The sequence below is a fragment of the Labeo rohita genome, chromosome 15, assembly GCF_022985175.1.
Source record: "Labeo rohita strain BAU-BD-2019 chromosome 15, IGBB_LRoh.1.0, whole genome shotgun sequence".
Classification (NCBI taxonomy): Eukaryota; Metazoa; Chordata; class Actinopteri; order Cypriniformes; family Cyprinidae; genus Labeo; species Labeo rohita.
Genome location: NC_066883.1, coordinates 35056461 through 35075017, shown reverse-complemented (window position 1 = coordinate 35075017; position 18557 = coordinate 35056461). Strand labels below are relative to the sequence as shown.

The window sequence follows — 18557 nt, the reverse complement described above, 5'->3', positions numbered from 1 at the left end:
ACTTTTTCTGGTTTTATTGTGACAGACACACATCAGTTCATGTTACCAAGCCCTCTTGTATGCTGTATTACAGTTCAGTCCAGCAGGTGGGATCAGATTCACAGGAGACCAGTTGTGTGTCCATGAAGAGTGACTGGTCTATAGATCCTCCACCATACATGAAGGCTGGAGGCAAACGGAAAAGTGCCAGGTACACAGTTGCTTATGGTTTTACCTTGACCTCTTGTGTATAAATAGCAGTATTTAAAAAAAATTAGTTTAGATCTGTTGTGTTAAACAGAAACCTGATTTGTAATTGAATGTATTATCAAATTAGCCACAATAATTAGAAATCAAACATGTGGTGGGGATAATATCTGTAACTTCCAGTTCTGTAGTTCTGCAGTCCCAGGTTCGTGCTCATGGATTCACACCATAAAGGATGAATATTAAATGTAACCTCTGTTCTCTTATAGGTCAGTTCAGCAGAAAAGATCATATTCACCAGAGCCCAGTGGTGTATCCATGAAGAGTGATTGGTCTATAGATCCTCCACCATACTTTAAGGATGAAGACAACACACAGAGTGCCAGGTACACATTTTCTTATGGTATTGATCAGCCTCCAAATGCTTTTATAAAATGGCAGCAAAAAAAAAAAAAAAAATTGATAGTTACTTTTTTCGCCAAGTAATCTACTGTTCTGTTATCCATTTCACATATCTCTAATACAGTTACACCATCTAAACCATTTACAGAGTTATTCAATTAGAAAACATATCATCTTCAAAGTATCTGATTGTTTGTTTACTTTATGCTGTTTTAAGGCAAATCCTGCAACCCAGACCAGCTGTAACAGAACCAGTCCGTAAGAAAAAGAAATATGATAAATCTATGAATCAACCACAAGACTTTGATGAAACCATGTGTCCTGGTGTCAGGTAAGATACAAGATCTTGATGCTGCAAAGGTTCATGATATAGTTTATAATCAATGACATGATTAATAGCTGTAAGGTTTCCCTTCATTAGACTTTTACTGCTTTGTACATGTAATAATGTGGAAAATTTTTAACTTTACAGCCATGAAGTACTCAACACATTTAAATTGAATATGAAAAAAAAGTTTCAGAGTCTTTATGAGGGAACAGCAAAGCAGGGAAACCCAACACTCCTGAATGAGATCTACACAGAGCTCTACATCACAGAGAGTGAGAGTAGAGAGATCAGTAATGAGCATGAGGTGAGACAGATTGAGACCAAATCCAGGAGAGCAGCAACAGAGGACACACCAATCAAATGCAGTGACATCTTTAGACCTTTACCTGGACAAGACAAACCCATCAGAACTGTGCTGACAAAGGGAGTCGCTGGCATTGGAAAAACAGTCTCTGTGCAGAAGTTCATCCTGGACTGGGCTGAAGGGAAAGAGAATCAGGACGTCCAGTTCATATTTCCACTTCCTTTCAGGGAGATCAATCTGATAAAGGACAAAACAATCAGTCTTTCAGATCTTCTCCATGACTTTTTTCCTGAAACAAAAGAAATAGACATTTTTAGTGATGAATATCAAGTGTTGTTCATCTTTGACGGTCTGGATGAGTACCGTTTTCCCTTAAACTTTCAAAGCAATGAGACTCTAAAGAATGTGACCAAAACGACATCAGTTGATGTGCTGCTGACGAACCTCATTGTGGGGAATCTGCTTCCCTCTGCTCTCATCTGGATCACCTCCAGACCAGCAGCAGCTGATCTCGTCCCCTCTGAGTGTGTCCATCGAGTGACAGAGGTACGAGGCTTCAATGAGCCACAGAAGGAGGAATACTTCAGGAAGAGAATCAGTGATCAGAGTCTGGCCAACAGAATCATCTCACACCTGAAGTCATCAAGGAGCCTCTACATCATGTGTCACATCCCAGTGTTCTGCTGGATCTCAGCCGCTGTTCTAGAGAGGATGTTGAGTCAAGCAGAGAGTGGAGAGATTCCCAAAACTCTCACTCAGATGTACACACACTTTCTGATGGCACAGATTAATATAAAAAACATAAAGTACACTAAAAAGGAGGACACAGACAAAGACATGATTTACAAACTAGGCAAACTAGCATATGAGCAGCTGGAAAAAGGCAACCTGATCTTCTATGAGGAAGACCTAGGACAGTGTGGCATTGATGTGACAGAAGCATCAGTGTACTCAGGATTGTGCACTCAGATCTTCAGAGAGGAGTTTGGCTTGTATCAGGGGAAAGTCTTCTGCTTTGTTCATCTGAGCATTCAGGAACATCTAGCAGCTCTATATGTGCACCTCTCCTTTACAAACCACAACATAAATGTGTTTGAGCCAATCACCAAACAGAGTTTGCGGTCTAAAGACTGTTTTCAACGTGTTTCATTATCTGAGCTGCATCATAGAGCTGTGGATGAGGCTCTACAAAGTAAAACAGGTCACCTTGATCTTTTACTGCGGTTCCTTCTGGGTCTGTCAGTAAACACTAATCAGAGTCTTCTACAAGGACTAATGACACTGAAAAAAAGCAGCTCTAACAGCAATGAGGAAACAGTTGAGCACATCAAGAAGAAGATCAGGAGCATATGCTCTCCAAAAAAAATCATCAGTCTCTTCCACTGCCTGAATGAACTGGGTGATCATTCAGTAGTGGAGGAAATACAACAGTATCTGAAATCTGGAACATTAGCTGAAGCCAAACTCACACCTTTGCAGTGGTCAGCTTTAGTGTTTGTCTTGTTGACATTGGAGCAAATGTTGGATGTGTTTGAGCTGAATAAATTTGTTGGAAGAGAAAATGCGTCAGATAAAGTTGTTCGGAAGCTGCTACCTGTGATTAAAGAATCCAGATCAGCACAGTAAGTAACACAGATGATCGCTACACTATCAGAACCTTTCACTGAAAGCAGAGACATAGGAAGGAGTTTCAGGTTGGGGGGGTGGGGGTGCTGTTTGTTATTTGAGGTGTGTGGGGGGGGGATGGGGGCATGTCTACACATTAAGTCAAAACTCCATAAAGCACAAGAAAGAGTGCTGGAGCTTGTGCTGTGGGATCTGTGAAACTCTGTTAGTGTTGACTAACATTACCAATGAATTGAAAGGTAGTAGTGACTTAGCCTATAATTAAAGCATTTGTTAGTAGTCTTTCTTCTTGATTTGATATCATATTTTGATATTTGATGCCATAAAGTTTTGTGGTTTAACATTTAAAGGCAAAGAGTTTAAGACAGCCATTAATATTAATCATTATTAGTAAATACAATTATCATTATTACTCCATTTGTTTTTTTTTACCCCTGATGAGTTTGCCTCCCCGAATAAGTAATTTAGATATATAACCATCAAAATAATCAGTTCACACATATTTATGAATAAGATCATTAGATTTTACACAGATGAGGAAAATTAAGACCCTGGAACCCCTGTGCAGTACTATGGGATATCTGTCAACTAGATGTGTGTTGCATCACAGTATAAGGCAATTATACATACTTTTTGACTAAAACAGTGTTAAATATGTTGTGCTTCAACATTTTCAATCTCTCCACAGTTTAGAAGACTCTAATATCACAGATAAAAGTTGTACTGCTTTGGCTTCAGCTCTGAGATCAAACCCATCACATATGAGAGAACTGGATCTGTCTCAGAATAAAATAGGAGACTCTGGAGTGACTGCTCTTTCTACTGGACTGGAGAATCCTCATTGCAAATTAGAGAAACTGGGGTATAATAATCTGAATGACATGATACACTGGTGTCTTCTATGTCATAAAGATGTTGCTAAATAGTGTTTGTTCATTGCAGATTGAGGGATTGTGGTGTCACAGGTAAAGGATGTGCTGCTCTGGCTTCAGCTCTGAGTTCAAACCCTGATTACCTGACAGAACTGCATCTAAATGAGAATAAACTAAGATGCTCTGAAGTGCAGTTACTTTCTGATCTAAAAGATGATCCACGTTGTAAACTGGCTGAACTATACTATTGTAAGTATATATTTATTTGAAGTTTTTTAACAGACTAACATGCCTAGTATATGTGTAATTGGAGAATATAAGATCTAATTCAGCTCCACTTTAGTTAAATTCTGTGATGTGTTTTCATTCATATCTCTGACTGTGTTTTTTTTCTGAAATGGATCTGCGGATGTAATGACAGCAATGATGTCTCATACTCATGTGACTGTGTGTTTTATTGTAGGACTCTCAGTATTTAGACATCAGTCCTGTTTCCTCAGGATCAGCTGATGGTGCATGAGGAGCCGCTACAGAGAGTCACACAATCAACAGAGACAATGAAGAACTTTGATTCGTGACTTTGTAACCAAATTATTTTTTAACGTTCTGATCTTTTCAATTTATTGATTCTCAGTATAATCCTTGTATATACATTTTGGAATAGATGCAAGTATTTTAGACACCACGTTACTGAGGGGATACATTTTTTTTTCTGATTTCCTTTGTTTCTGGGGACCACAAAACTAAATTATAAATTACTTTAAATTATGTGTTATGATAGATCATTGCCATGATTGGCAAATGAAAGAAGAGTAGCATTCCTGAAACTCAAAATATGGTACATAAAATAATAATCGAGCACCTGTGTATTTTACTTTATATTTTTACTTTATATTATTAATGCAAGACATAGACAATTTACTAAACAGAGTATTATGGATATTAAGCTATGTACAGTATACATACGTCTTTGTAGGGGCAGAGGTCATTTGTTCATGCAGGTGTACAGAAGTGGAATTAGGTGGCACTGGACATTAAGGTTTTAGTCAATAGTGTTGGCTGTAATGTCAGAGAGAAGAGACTGTTTTTTGATTATCTGTCTTAATAGAATTAGTTTGTATTTTTGTTGTATATGTTGTTACATCTTGTGAGTTTAAAGCAATTATTGTGTTCTGCTGTGCTGTGGAGGGATGCAAACATGGGGGCAGTCATGGCCTAATGGTTAGAGACTCGAGCTTGTAACCCAAAGGTCGCTGGTTCGATTCCTACACCAGCAGTGAATAAACAGCGCTCTTTCCACCTTCAATACCATGACTGAAGTGCCCTTGAGCAAGGCACTGAAGCCCCAAATTGCTCCCCGGCAATGGCAATGGCTGCCCACTGCTCCAGGTGTGTGTTCACAGTGTGTGTGCGTGTGTGTGCACTCGTGATGGGTTAAATACAGAGGGCCAATTTCGGGTCACCATAGTTGACAATACATTGCCACTCACTCACTCACGCCTGCAATCAACGGTAATCCGACCGGTCCAGTCTTGTCTCCAGTTCCAGATATACCACCCCAACACTTTATTTTTGCCCAGTGTGCCACTGTGTAAATACTACTTGTGAATAATACATTAGGGGATGTAGGGAGTGTAACGCCATTGTACATATAATTTGTTCTCTGTAGATTAACGGAGTTTGAGAAATTAAGCTGTATTTCTTTGTATGTGTTTTATATAAAAGTAATTATCGGGTTTCAGTTTAGCCTTTTGATGTTTGTTATTTTTGGTGTGTGTACACTTTTTTTTTTTTTAAAGACTGTACATCTTCACATCATGACAAAATGCAGCTATGAGAATCTATACAAACATGCACAAGCAATACTTCTGAAAACTATCACAGAAAATAAAATAATAATCTTGCATGTTATTCGGACCAATAAAGAAAATAAAGACATTCAAAAGCAAAATAAATTGAAAGCTTCTTGTTATTCCAGTTCACACCTGCTCTTTACTCGTGCTCGTTTACTTTTCAGTCTCAAACAGAAGCAAGTTCTGTTGTCATACCCTCATTACCAGGAATATAACACACAGACTTAGTGACCATCCGCTGGCCATAGAAAGATTACAACACAAAAAGACGTGAAGACGTGGTTACTTGAAGAAGAACGAATTTGTAATTAATGTAGATCAGGAGCAGTTCAGACTGAAAAACACTTCTTCCTCCACTGTTACAAATACACATCCTTAAGAGACTATGACCATGGAATGAACTTAAAAAAATTAAATTGTCATTCTAATATTATTCATGTATACGTGATAATATTCATAGCCATATAATTACAAACAAAAACATACCAAGAACATTAATGTACCCGTGTATGCAGAATTCTGCCTATCATGTAACACATTTTTGAAATAAAAATGAATACACTTTTCACAATTATTTGTGACATTAAACAATGTTTTAATTGAGTTTGTTACAAAAACGAAAACATTTGAAAACAATGCAACATCACCCCCCTTTCTGGCTCACAGTGCAAGTGAATCGGATCAAATTTTGTAGGATATAGGGTCAGCCATCAAACAACTGACATATAAGAGGTCTGAGACCCCATTACTACAAAAGTGGACCAAATAGGATCTGAGTCCTCTTTCAGGGACAGGTACAAAATGAACGTAAAGAGAACTGGGTTCCTTTTCACTTGGTTCATGTCTTGGTCCACTTCAAGTTGTCTGAGACAGTGAGCACATTGTTTTCTGTTTATGTCTTGTTATACATTCTGTATACGGATGAATAATTGTGGCTTTTAAAGACTGTGTCATAAATGTTAATGACTATATCTGACTATACAGTATGTGAAATATTAGTATATTTGTTACCTTGTATATATGTATGCATAAAACACAGTATGATAAATTAAATACCTTTCTGACCACTGTACTCTTGCTCGCATACACACACCAATATTGTCATTTTACAGCAGAATTTAAATTTGTCTCATATTTGTGTATGTCTGCATCAATTCTGTTATTTTCCTGTCTATCACTGGAGCTGCTTTGAGAAGATATGTACTGCATAAAACAATATAAATGAAAATGACTTGGCACACACAGCAGTGCTGCCTCCGTATTATTTATAACAGCTTATTAAAAACTGGCCAAGACGTCACTGTTAGTACTAATGTGATGCTGATAAAACTCTAGAGATGGATTCAACATGAATATGAGAATTGAAATATTTGCTTTTTACTGAAATATACAAATAAATAGCACTAGGTAGTACACATAAGTATAGCCTATATAAGAACATGTAAAAAATGTCCATCTATGCTATGTATATGGCTTGAAGTATCTGGTTTGTCCAGTAGCTAAAGTAAAAACAAATCATAATGCTATACTAAACATTGTCATTCTATCAAGACTTACAATTTTGTTGCATCAGTTTGGAGCCCACCACAATACCTTGTTTAGACTCATTTTATTTTCTAACATATCAACACCTTGTGCACAAAACATTGTCTTAAAAAAGATTTCCTTACTTTGAGGGAAAAGATCTTGACTGGTCTGTACAAAGCCCAGGCCTGAAACACTACCAAGTACATTACGTGTGAAGCAGTAAATCTTATGTTTTAACAACAATGTGATGATCAAAACTAAATGGAGTGTACACCTCTTGTTTACAAACATTTTTAATACAAACAAATAATTCTGTTCATCATGTGAGAAATAATACAAATTTTATTCATAGACATAAAGAATTTAAACTTAAGTAAAATCACCAGAGTAGGCACATAATAAATTAACTAATGCTATTTAGTTTAAATATTCAATTAAAAACTTTATTTAAAAATTATGCAATAGCGCCCCCTCTGGCTATAATGAGATGCACTCGTAGTAGTATATGAGAACAAGAGATAACAAAATATATGTAAATATTCAAATTCAAAATAAGAATTGTAGTAGTTTGATTATTTGAACAGTGGTTTGGTTCTGTTTTATATTTACAGCACATTTCTGTGATTGTCACTTAAAAAAGAGTCTAAATTGATTTTCAAAACAATTTTTACATTATTATTGTTATTATTATTATCTTAGATTTTAGTTAATATTTTAATGAATTAATTTACCTATGCTCGCCCGGACTGTTACAGGAAGCTGAAGCTGCAATGGGTTATTCCACTGTTCAAAGCAAAAGTAAAACTCTTAAAGCAATAGCTAGCTATGTACTGCATTTAATACCATTCACATTAGCATTTGCACTTTCTTCAATCGCCCTGTCATTTGTTACATTTTGTCGAGTTTGTCGAAAAAAAAAAAAAAAAAAACCTGTAGCCCTTATTTAAAAATGATGCAACTACACCACCTTCTATTTATGATAAGCTATTAATACTATAAATTGCCCAGCTTATATCAAATAGACCATTAGGTGCAAAATTCAATCCAAAGTAAAGATTATAGAATGATTCTTTTTAAATAATTGAAATAGTTTGTGGTTTGGCACTGCGGAGGAGCAGTTATTTTAGTTTTGTAATGTCAATTATTTCAAACATTTCTGTGATATAATCCTCTTTGAGGGAAAAAAAACTAAATCGATTTCCAAAACAACTTTCAGATTTTTCTTCTTTAGTTATTTAGTTTAGTTATGCCCCTATGTAAAACAGTGACTGTCAAAATATGTCTGAAAGCACCCCTCTGAAGCTGCAGTGGTGCGTTCCACTGACTTGGCGTTAAGCCAAAACTAGAGATAAAAAGTTTATCTTGAAGCCATTTTGTAGACCACCTAAAGAAATGCATCACATTTTCAAGACAGAATGAAACAGAGCATCTAAACTCATCCATAGTCACATCAGCATTCATAAAAATTGGTTTTATAACTTATATTATATTGGATAAAAACACAGCTGATTAGATGTTCAACAACTCATCAGCTGATTAGTACAGACAGTACCACCTGAGCTGGGTTTGTCCAATAAGGAAAACATCTGAAATATGCAGTGCTGGCAGATTTCAGGAACTTTTTGAAAAGCTCTGATTTGTGCTCTTCCATAAGGTACTTAAAGTAGCCTATTTTCACACACTATTTTTATATTTAATATACAAAAAAAAAATATTTTTAGTACTTCTTAAGATAATATTACTACAAGTGGTAACTAAATACATTTTTAAATAAAGATATAGTATGGTAAAAGCACATTTTAGTTCATATTCATTCAATAGCACATACGAGTACACGTAGATGTTCTTAAGATTATCAAAGCACTAAAGAATAATTTTTTAAGTATAGTTTAAGACATACAAAATTAGTGCATGAAAATAGAGCACCTTAAGTATTTTATGGAAGACCACTTGTCTTTCACCTGGGTTATACACTGACAAAAAATGGCATTTACTTTTTATATAAAGCTATAGCAAATCACTGCCGTTCACTTTCGGAAGCGGGCATTTTCCGGGCATCTCTCTTATACTGTATTTGTCCTATTGTTTTTTCATCATTTTCTTGTTCAATAAATAAACATGATTCAAGGAAAACAACATGCAGTGTAAGTGAATGTGATCAAGGTTTGTAGTGTTCAGCCATCAAAAACTGCAATGAACTAGATCCAAAAAGCAACAGTTTGAACACACACACACACACACACACACACACACACACAAAACAACAACAAAAAGAAAAACTCTGAGACCCAATTAGTACTTGACCAAAAAAGTTAACCCAAAAATGACCTGAGTCCTCTTTCAGGGACAGGGCCAGTGTGAATGTAAACAGAACTGGGTTTTACCTCTTGATCCATTTCAAGGTGTCTGATAGTGAGCCCATTATTTCGTGATTGTGTATCTCTTTATACATTCTGAATACAGATTAATAGATTAATTATCATGGGTTTCATAAATATTCATGACTATATCTGATTACACAGTATGATAAATATTTGTAAATTTATTTGATTAATTTTAGATAAATATATGGATAAAATACTGTATATATGATCAAATACATTTCTGATCAGACTGTATGAAATGTCTCTCACTACAGAAAACAGAATCAAATGGATCTGCCATTAGCAGCAACAGCAGAATAATTCAGGCAGTGAACATGGATTTGTGGTTACCATTTTGCATCAGATCATATCCAACTGTAAGATAAAAATATAATTGACACCTGGACTGGTGAAGTCAAAAATCAACATTTGAAAGTTTTAAACATTTAATTAACACTTTTCTTACTTAAAAAATTAACACTATTCTCACTTGAGGTGAGGGATGAGAAGTGAATTTGTGATTGTAGAAATTTTTCATATTTATAAATTCCCAATTGCATTCAGAAAGATCAGATGCACTTTGGGTATCAGAGTTTAAGAGAAGGGTCTGGCTGCAGACATGCACCTGCACTCTTAGACGCCGGCACTTCCGGAAGTGACGTCACTTGCCGTCGATTTTATTTTTACTTTATTTTATTTTTTTTTATTTTTTTTAACTGAATCTCTCAACATTTTACAACAGTAGCCAGGTGGTGAAGACAAGAAAAAAGAAACTAAATTACAATGCCTGCGATACGTGGCATAATGTGGCATAACGGATTAAGATGATAAAGACTAAACTCAATATGCTCCTATTCATTATTAAAACAACTACACACAAGCAGGTGAGCCCAGAATAAATGCAACGCCACGTACATTCGTATTTTCCCATAAAGAATAATCTCTACAGCTGTTTTATATCATTGTCTTTTGTTTATATTGATTTTCTATGGGAGGAAAACGTCTATTTAATGCATTACGTTCTGGGCTCGTCTGTTTGCCTATACGGAGTTGGTCCTTTTAATATCACCTAATGCCTTTCTTATGGCGCGTTCATATCTGCTGGTTTATCGTTTGACAACAACAGTAAGGTTTATATTGAATTTAGTCTTTATCATCTTAGTCCGTTTTGCCACATTAAGCGTAACTTCCTGGGCAAGTGTGAAAGTGAAAGTTTGTGCATTCATGGCCATTTGCTTGCCTTGAAGTACATTAAATTAATAAATTATATTACAAATTTGATCGTTTAATGGCACTTAATGCATCTTCATACATTAAGCCATATCAAGTGTTAATGGTTTTCTACGGGAGGAAAAAACTTAACGAGAGACTTTGCGCATTGCGTTGATATTCTGCTTCATATTCATATTCGTTCATATTCTGCTGTTCTGTGGCCATGGGTTTGCGGGTCTTGTTTTTTATCCTACAGATGACGTTAGGACCCTGTACGTTATGCTATTAAATTAGTTTTAATCGTTTAACGACCACAGCGTCTTGTCTCCATTGGCAACATGCACCATTTGTGTGGATTGCAAGTGACGTCGCAGGTAGCAGAGAGTGCAGGTGGCGATTGCAAGTGACATTGTAATTTTTTATTTTTTCTTGTCTTCACCATCTGGCTACTGTTGTAAAATGTTGAGAGATTCAATTAAAAAATAAATAAATAAATAAATAAATAAAATGAAGTAAAAATAAAATCGACTGCAAGTGATGTCACCCGGAAGTGCAGTTGTCTAATGAGAGTGCAGTTGTCAGACGTCTGCAGCCAGACCCTTGACCCCCTGACGTACTACAGCTAAACGAAAGTAAAAGTGTTTTTTTTTTTTTTTTTTTTTTTTTTTTTCATTTTTTTAGAAGCCATTTTGTACCCAGTTAGAACTGCGGCAACTTATCGACAACTTATAAATAGTGAGTATCAAAGATGATCGTTTTATAGACCAAGTTAAGTTTTCTTGCTTTTTTACGTACTTTATACATATTGTTAAATCTGCATAGTCGAAAGATTGTAGGTTATAGTGAGGCCCGTTTATCACCAGTTAGGGAATCGTAATGTAATAAGGTTAACCTTTGTCCAGTTAACCTTTTTCGAATAAGTTAAATCTGTTTATTAACATACTTAATTACATATTTGTGTAGTGTGGGCTGCTAAATCTGTAGTATAATTACAGTACGAAGTACTGTAGAACTACTTGTTCAGCTTAGCCCGTCATCGTTTCCGGGTCCTCAGATGAAGGTAATTCAGTACTTCAAAACGCCATTTTCTTCATCTGTTGTCTTTGTCAGGTGCCATTTTGATAATTTTTGTTTATGGAATTTCAAAATTGCATGTTTTCAAAACATGCAAACATATTTGCTGCAAAATAATTTGCATAGATGGGAACCTGCTGAGTGAAGAAGGCAATTTTGATTAGTGTTGTAATCATATTTATGTTTACAGATGGGTATGTGTATCTATTTAAGCACTTTGTTGTTTATTACATTGTTAACAAACAGTGCATTTGTTTTTTCTTTTATTATTTCCAACCTACTAAAAAAGTGAAATGTTTTTATCAGTTTACTGTTAGCAGGGTTTTTTTGCTCACCAGCCAGTGGCTACTGGTTTTCCAAAGTTACTAATTACTCAGCATTTTCACTGGCCACAATTTTGTTGTTGGGAAATTACGTTTTATATGATTAAAGTTTACATTAATTTTAGATTAAAATTATTTAAATTATATACATTTTTTACTGTCTTAATTGTTTAGATTATTTAGAAGGCATGATAGGTTCTTAAATAAGGGTTGATTTTCACATTGTTCTCAAAACAGGAGACAGGCTTACTGAAAATGTACATTCATTCTCTCCCAATAGGTGGAACAAGAGAAATACAAAGCAGCATTGCATTCATCAATGCTAGTTTTTCAACTAACATGCAATCAAGACTTTTCTGAAGACAGTCGGTTGCTTTTAGAGATACATTTATATGAAAAAACACATACACTGTGTTTTGACTTTTGAATCTTCACATTAAGCCACATTGTGATTCTTATTTTTCTGTCCCCAAATTTAAGACCTCTTTATTATAATAAAGACATTTATTGTACCATTTAAAGACATCCACTTCCAGAACAAAAATTGACAGATAATGTACTCACCCCTCGTCATCCAAGATGTTCATGTCTTTCTTTCTTCAGTCATAACGGCATTGTTTTTTGAAGAAAACTTTTCAGGATTTTTTTTTTTTTTTTTTTTTTTTTACATATAGTGGACTTCTATGGTGCTCTGAGTTTGAGCTTCCAAAATGTACTTTAAATGCAGCTTCAAATGATCCCAGCTGAGGAGTAAGGGTCTTATCTAGTGAAACGACCTGTTATTTTCATAAAAATAATACAATTTATATACTTTTTAATGTCAAATGCTCTGCCTGAACTGTTTTTTTCCAATTCATGACAGTTAGGGTATGTCAAAAAATTCCCATCTCATGTTCTCCCTGAACTTCGAAATCATTCTATAGACCATTTCGCTAGATGTAAACAACACTGGTTCAGAAGCACTTCCTGTTTTTTTGTTTTTTATTTATTTTTTTTATTTCACATATACAAATACATCTTAAAGGTGCTAATGTAACATTTTCATCCAGTCAAATGTTATGTTGGTTGTATTTTTTGTGATGTTTGTGTAAAGCTAAAAAAAAAGAAACAGGAAGTGTATCAGGATGAGTATGTTTACATCTGACGAAATGGTCTATATTGCTGTTTTACCTTTTTAGTTAAGGATGTTTGATCGTCTTTGCATGTTCACTTTGCAAAGACTGGGTCAGTACTTCTACAGCAATGCAGGATGATTTTGAAATGATTTTTGAAGTTGAGAGAGAAAATACAAGTTCAGGGAGAGCAAGACAAGATGAGCCTTTGAGATTAAGTATTTAAATTGTAATTTTAAAAAATAAAAATAACCGATTGTTTCGCTAGATAAGACCCTTCTTCCTCAGCTGGGATAGTTTACAACCTCATTTGGGATCGTTTGAAGCTGCATTTAAACTGCTTTTTGGAAGTTCAAAATGAGGGCACCATATCAGTCCCTCATATGGAGAAAACTGCTGAAATGTTTCCCTCAAAAAAAATGTTTCTCTTTTTTTTTTACAGCTAAAGACAGACATTTTATTTAAGGCTTGGATGACAAGGGGGTGAGTACATTATCTGTACATTTTTGTTCTGGAAGTGGACTTCTCTTTTAAGACTTTTTATGTCCTTAAATTTGATACAACTAAATCTAAGACTTTTTAAGGACCCACAGAAATCCTAAAATTTCAAGCCACTAAAGTGGCTAATGGGAGTGAACGTGTTACAGGCCACTACTAAAATCGACCCCCATTTGGCTGATTGGCGGGTGTGAATGTCAAGCCCTAACTGTTAGGCTTATTAAGTAGCCTTCCAAGAGTAACTTAATAAAAAAAATTCCATGCAAAGGACTTGTTACACACAAAATAATGAAAATAATCAAAATAGCACAGTAATTAGGTAATTATAACCACGTAATAGAGGAAACAACTAACTAGTTGATTTTTTTTTAAACAAAAAGGCAAAACAAGAAACGTTGGAAATCACAGTTGACTTTCATCAGTTATTTTTACATTTTGCATGTGTGTCTCAACAGAAGATGACATAAGATATTGTTGCTATTTTCTTCTGCAGTGTCTGTGGAATAAACTGCAGATCATTTTGTAGATAGATGTGTAAGAGATCAGACTCATCTGATCCACCTATGCAGCTCCAATATGGACAACACATGGACGTCCGGTGATGAAGACTTTTGTCAAGGAGTCGGGTACTCTTTTACCACTCAAAATGGCACATAACGATAAACCAAGATAAGAATAAGATATAGTACAGTAAATATGACATAGTAATATTCATTTACATTTATTCATAAAGCTGTGTCTCTAAACTCTTACAGTTTAGTCCAGCATAGGAGAAAAGGATCAGCAGAGCCTAGCTGTGTGTCTATGAAGAGCAATCAGTCTATGAATCCACCTCAGCAATTTGATGATGGAAACACGTCATCTGACAGCAGGTACAATATTTCTGCAAACATATGCCAACTGTATTATGTACACATTGTAGACTGAGACAGGTAATTCAGTGCTGCCATTTGTATTTTCATATGATGCTTTCATGTTCAAGTTGCTGTTCACACAGAAGCACTTAGCAGAGGATACAAATTCATACTTCTGCTCTATGTAAAGCCGTCTGTTCTCCCTGATCGTAGGACATGATCTTTAAATGCTATAAAATCTGCTTTGTAAAGCCACTGTATATTTCTGAATTGGTACAGTTCAGTCCAGCATAGGAGAAAAGGATCAGCAGAACCCAGCTGTGTGTCTATGAAGACCAATCAGTCTATGAATCCACCTCAGCAATTTAATGATGGAAACACGTCATCTGGCAGCAGGTACAATATTTCTGCAAACATATTCCAACTGTATTATGTACACATTAAGGAGTGAGACAGGTAATTCAGTGCTGCCATTTGTATTTTCATATGATGCTTTCATGTTCAAGTTGCTGTTCTCCCTGATCTTATGACGTGGTCTTTAAATGCTATAAAATCTGCTTTGTAAAGTCACTGTATGTTTCTGAATTGGTACAGTTCAGTCTAGCATAAGAGAACAGATTCACCAGAGCCTGTGTCTATTATGGATGCAACAATACAGTTAGTCCATGGTTCAACATGTACCTTGGTTTTTATTCATTGTTTTCGGTTCAGTTCTGATTGTATGTCTATTGTATGTCTGCTTAACATTTCTTTTGAAGGAGGTATTACATTTTCCATTTTTACCCAAAATAGGATGGATTGGCCATTATTGAGTGCTATAAACACATGTAAGTGTGTTTCATTAATACTGGATGCCAAAGGGCACCCTCATGCAGAAAATCCACATGCATCACAGAAGGATATAACGTTAAACGTTTTGAATGATGATATGTAAGGACAGTAAACATTCGCCTGCGCCAATATTTGGTTTATCTGTGTTTATCTCAGGTATTTTCATAATGATTAAGTATATTTGTAAGCCATTGCTTATCAACATACAGAATAGAATATATTGTTTGCCTCATTCTGTGATCAGAAGTCACTGTGATCTGTGATCAGATCACAAAAGGAAGTTATTTCAAACACTCAACTAATGTTTTGAAGTAAAAAGGTTATAATGTTCTCTTTTGTTGGACAATAGGTTTAAAAAGGCTTATCATTGCATGTCATTAGAAGGGAAGATGCTCTGCAAGTGTTGCTTTTTCAAATATAAGCGAGGAAGCGTTTCCTCATTTCAGCACGTGAACTCACAGTCACACACACACACACAGCCCATTCTGAGAGAAATAAAACAATATTATTTAAATGGACCAAAAAAAAAAAAATGCAATTCACAAGCGCGTACTGAACCATGGATGTTGTACCGAACGTTTCAATATTATATTGAGAATTGTGACATCCCTCAGGGCTGGACTGGGACAAAAAATAAATAAATAAATAAAAAATCAGCCCTGGCATTACTCCAGTCACATGATCCTTCAGAAATCAAATATTCTGATTTGCTACTCAAAAAAAAACATTTATTATTATTATTATGTTGAAAACAGCAGAGTAGAATTGTTTCAGGTTCCTTTGATGAATAGAAAGTTCGGAAGAACAGCATTTATCTGAAATAGAAATCTTTTGTAACATTATAAATGTCTTTTTCATCATTTTTGATCAATTTAAAGCATCCTTGCTACATAAAAGTATTAATTTCTATAATTCCCCACCCCACCCTACCCCCCAAAAAATTATACTGACTTCAAGCTTTTGAATGGTATAGTCTATAATGTTACAAAAGCTTTTTATTTCAGAAAAACGCTGATCTTTGGACCTTTCTGGTTATCAGAGAATCCTGAAAAAATGTACTCAACTGTTGATAATATACTCAAATATTGATAATAATAATACCAATAAATGTTTGAACGTAACTGCCTATTCACAAAGTTACTTCAGCGCAGCAGTCATGCTGTCCCTCAGGTGCAGCGTTTATGTGCAAGAGAAAGTGCTCGTCAAAAAACTACCTCAAATGCACTAACTTGTGTATAGGATCAAATCTTGTGCAATAAACGGCCAAACTCAATATAATGACTCTGACTCCCTGACAAGAGTTCTGCAGCGGTCAATAACGTATTAACTAGCCTTCAGTGGGGCAATCCCCAACAATGATTCTGCAAATATATGCTAACTATATTATGTACACATTGCAGACTAAGACAGGAAACTCAGTGTGAATTATGTGTTGCCATTTGTATTTTCATCTGATATTTTCTTGTTCAAGATCCTGTTCACTTGCACTTTAATACAGGGTACAGCTTTGCTTTATGTGAGTCTTCTATTACAGTTCAGTAAAGCAGAGAGGAACAGAATCAGCAGAGCCCAGCTGTGTGTCTGTGAAGAGTGATCAGTCTATGAATCCACCACTACGATTTAATGATGGAAACACATCATCTAGCAGCAGGTACAACATTTTAGCAAACGTATGGAATCAGTATCATGTATACATTCTAGAATTAAAAAAATGTCATGTGAATTGTGTTGGTATTTTGGTATTATGTCAGTATGAAACGGATTGCAAACAACTTTTCTTCCATTTTAAAAGTGACAAATTAGCCTAAGACTACAATCCATGGGACTGGAAAGTTCTGCAGGTGATCTACTTAGAATCTGCAAGTGAAAGAACACTAATGCAGTCTGTAATTGAGGTTTCAAATTTTAATACTGATTCGGGTAGATTTGAACCCCTGCAGACAGTTGGTCAGAACTGTATAATGACATCTAACTTGATGAATTCACCCCAGACTCCAGAATCTAAGTAAAGCATTTATTGATGGTAAAAACTGTGGTTCTAGAACAGAATACAAGAATAATCTTACATGAGTAAATTATTAAATAACATGTACAAACAATTATCATGCAATAACAATCCTTTGGAGTATAAATAAAAATGCAAATTAAGGCAATTTAACACCCCTGTGCAAATAATTAGAGCAGTCATTCTAGGACAACCCACAAGATGGCACTATTCTACAATAGACGTGACTGAGGCACGGGTTTAAGATATGGTAAACGGCGAGTTATTAGTCAAGAAATAACTCAATAAAACAATGACATATCTCACAATAAACACTTGCAGTTACTTGCATTAGCTATGATGAACATGAAAGCAAGCATAAAGGTGACAAATCCACTATATAATGCCGTAAACACGCACATACATATGGCGCAATAGCGCTAAATGAGTCTCACTCGCGGCATGAAACAATCGGCAGATTTAAATAAAGAACAACAAAATACACTTACTTTCTTTGCACGCACAACTATATTACACCAGTAGGAATGAGATGTTGCAGACAAATGTGAGATGAAGCAGATTACTCGAGGAAAGAGTTCGTGTTCTTCATGTCTGCTCAGCGCACCTGGTCCATTTCCCGACTGCGTGTGATGCACATGATGGTGACGTTGCCGATGTTGATTGGTCAAGAAAGTTCAAGAAGCCTTCTGAACAGCCGCCCCCAAATTCAATATTTGAATTCGCACATCTTGACAAAAGGTCTTAACCTTCAAGGGGATTACTCTCCATCAGATACGGCTGGTAGCTTGACAAGACGAGCTACAGGTCTAGTATATGTTCATCTCTCGACTTGCACTGTAGCTGACTTTATTCTGTCATCCGCTCCTGGGTGCACATCGGAGATCTTCCCCACTGGCCACAAAGCTCGAGGGAACTGAAGGTCAACAATCATCACTACATCCCCAATTTGTAGATTTCCCTTGTCCGTCTTCCATTTCTGTCGAACTTGGAGACTGGGCAGATAGTACTTAATAAAATGTCTCCATAAATGGTCGTCCAACAGCTGGCTGTGTCTCCAGCGACATCGACCTTAGTCGATTTTAATCATGTAGGGACCGAAACAGTCCATGCCAGTTGAGAAGAAGGCAGGCTTAAAGAGCTGTTGTCTTGCAAGTGGCAAGTCAGCCATGCGAGGAACTTCTGGTTGT

General features: G+C 35.7%; 1 pseudogene; it reads left to right on the top strand.

The window, feature by feature from the left end:
* LOC127177017 (NACHT, LRR and PYD domains-containing protein 12-like) overlaps nucleotides 1-18557 on the top strand; it is a 54511-nt pseudogene that overhangs the window by 2544 nt on the left and 33410 nt on the right.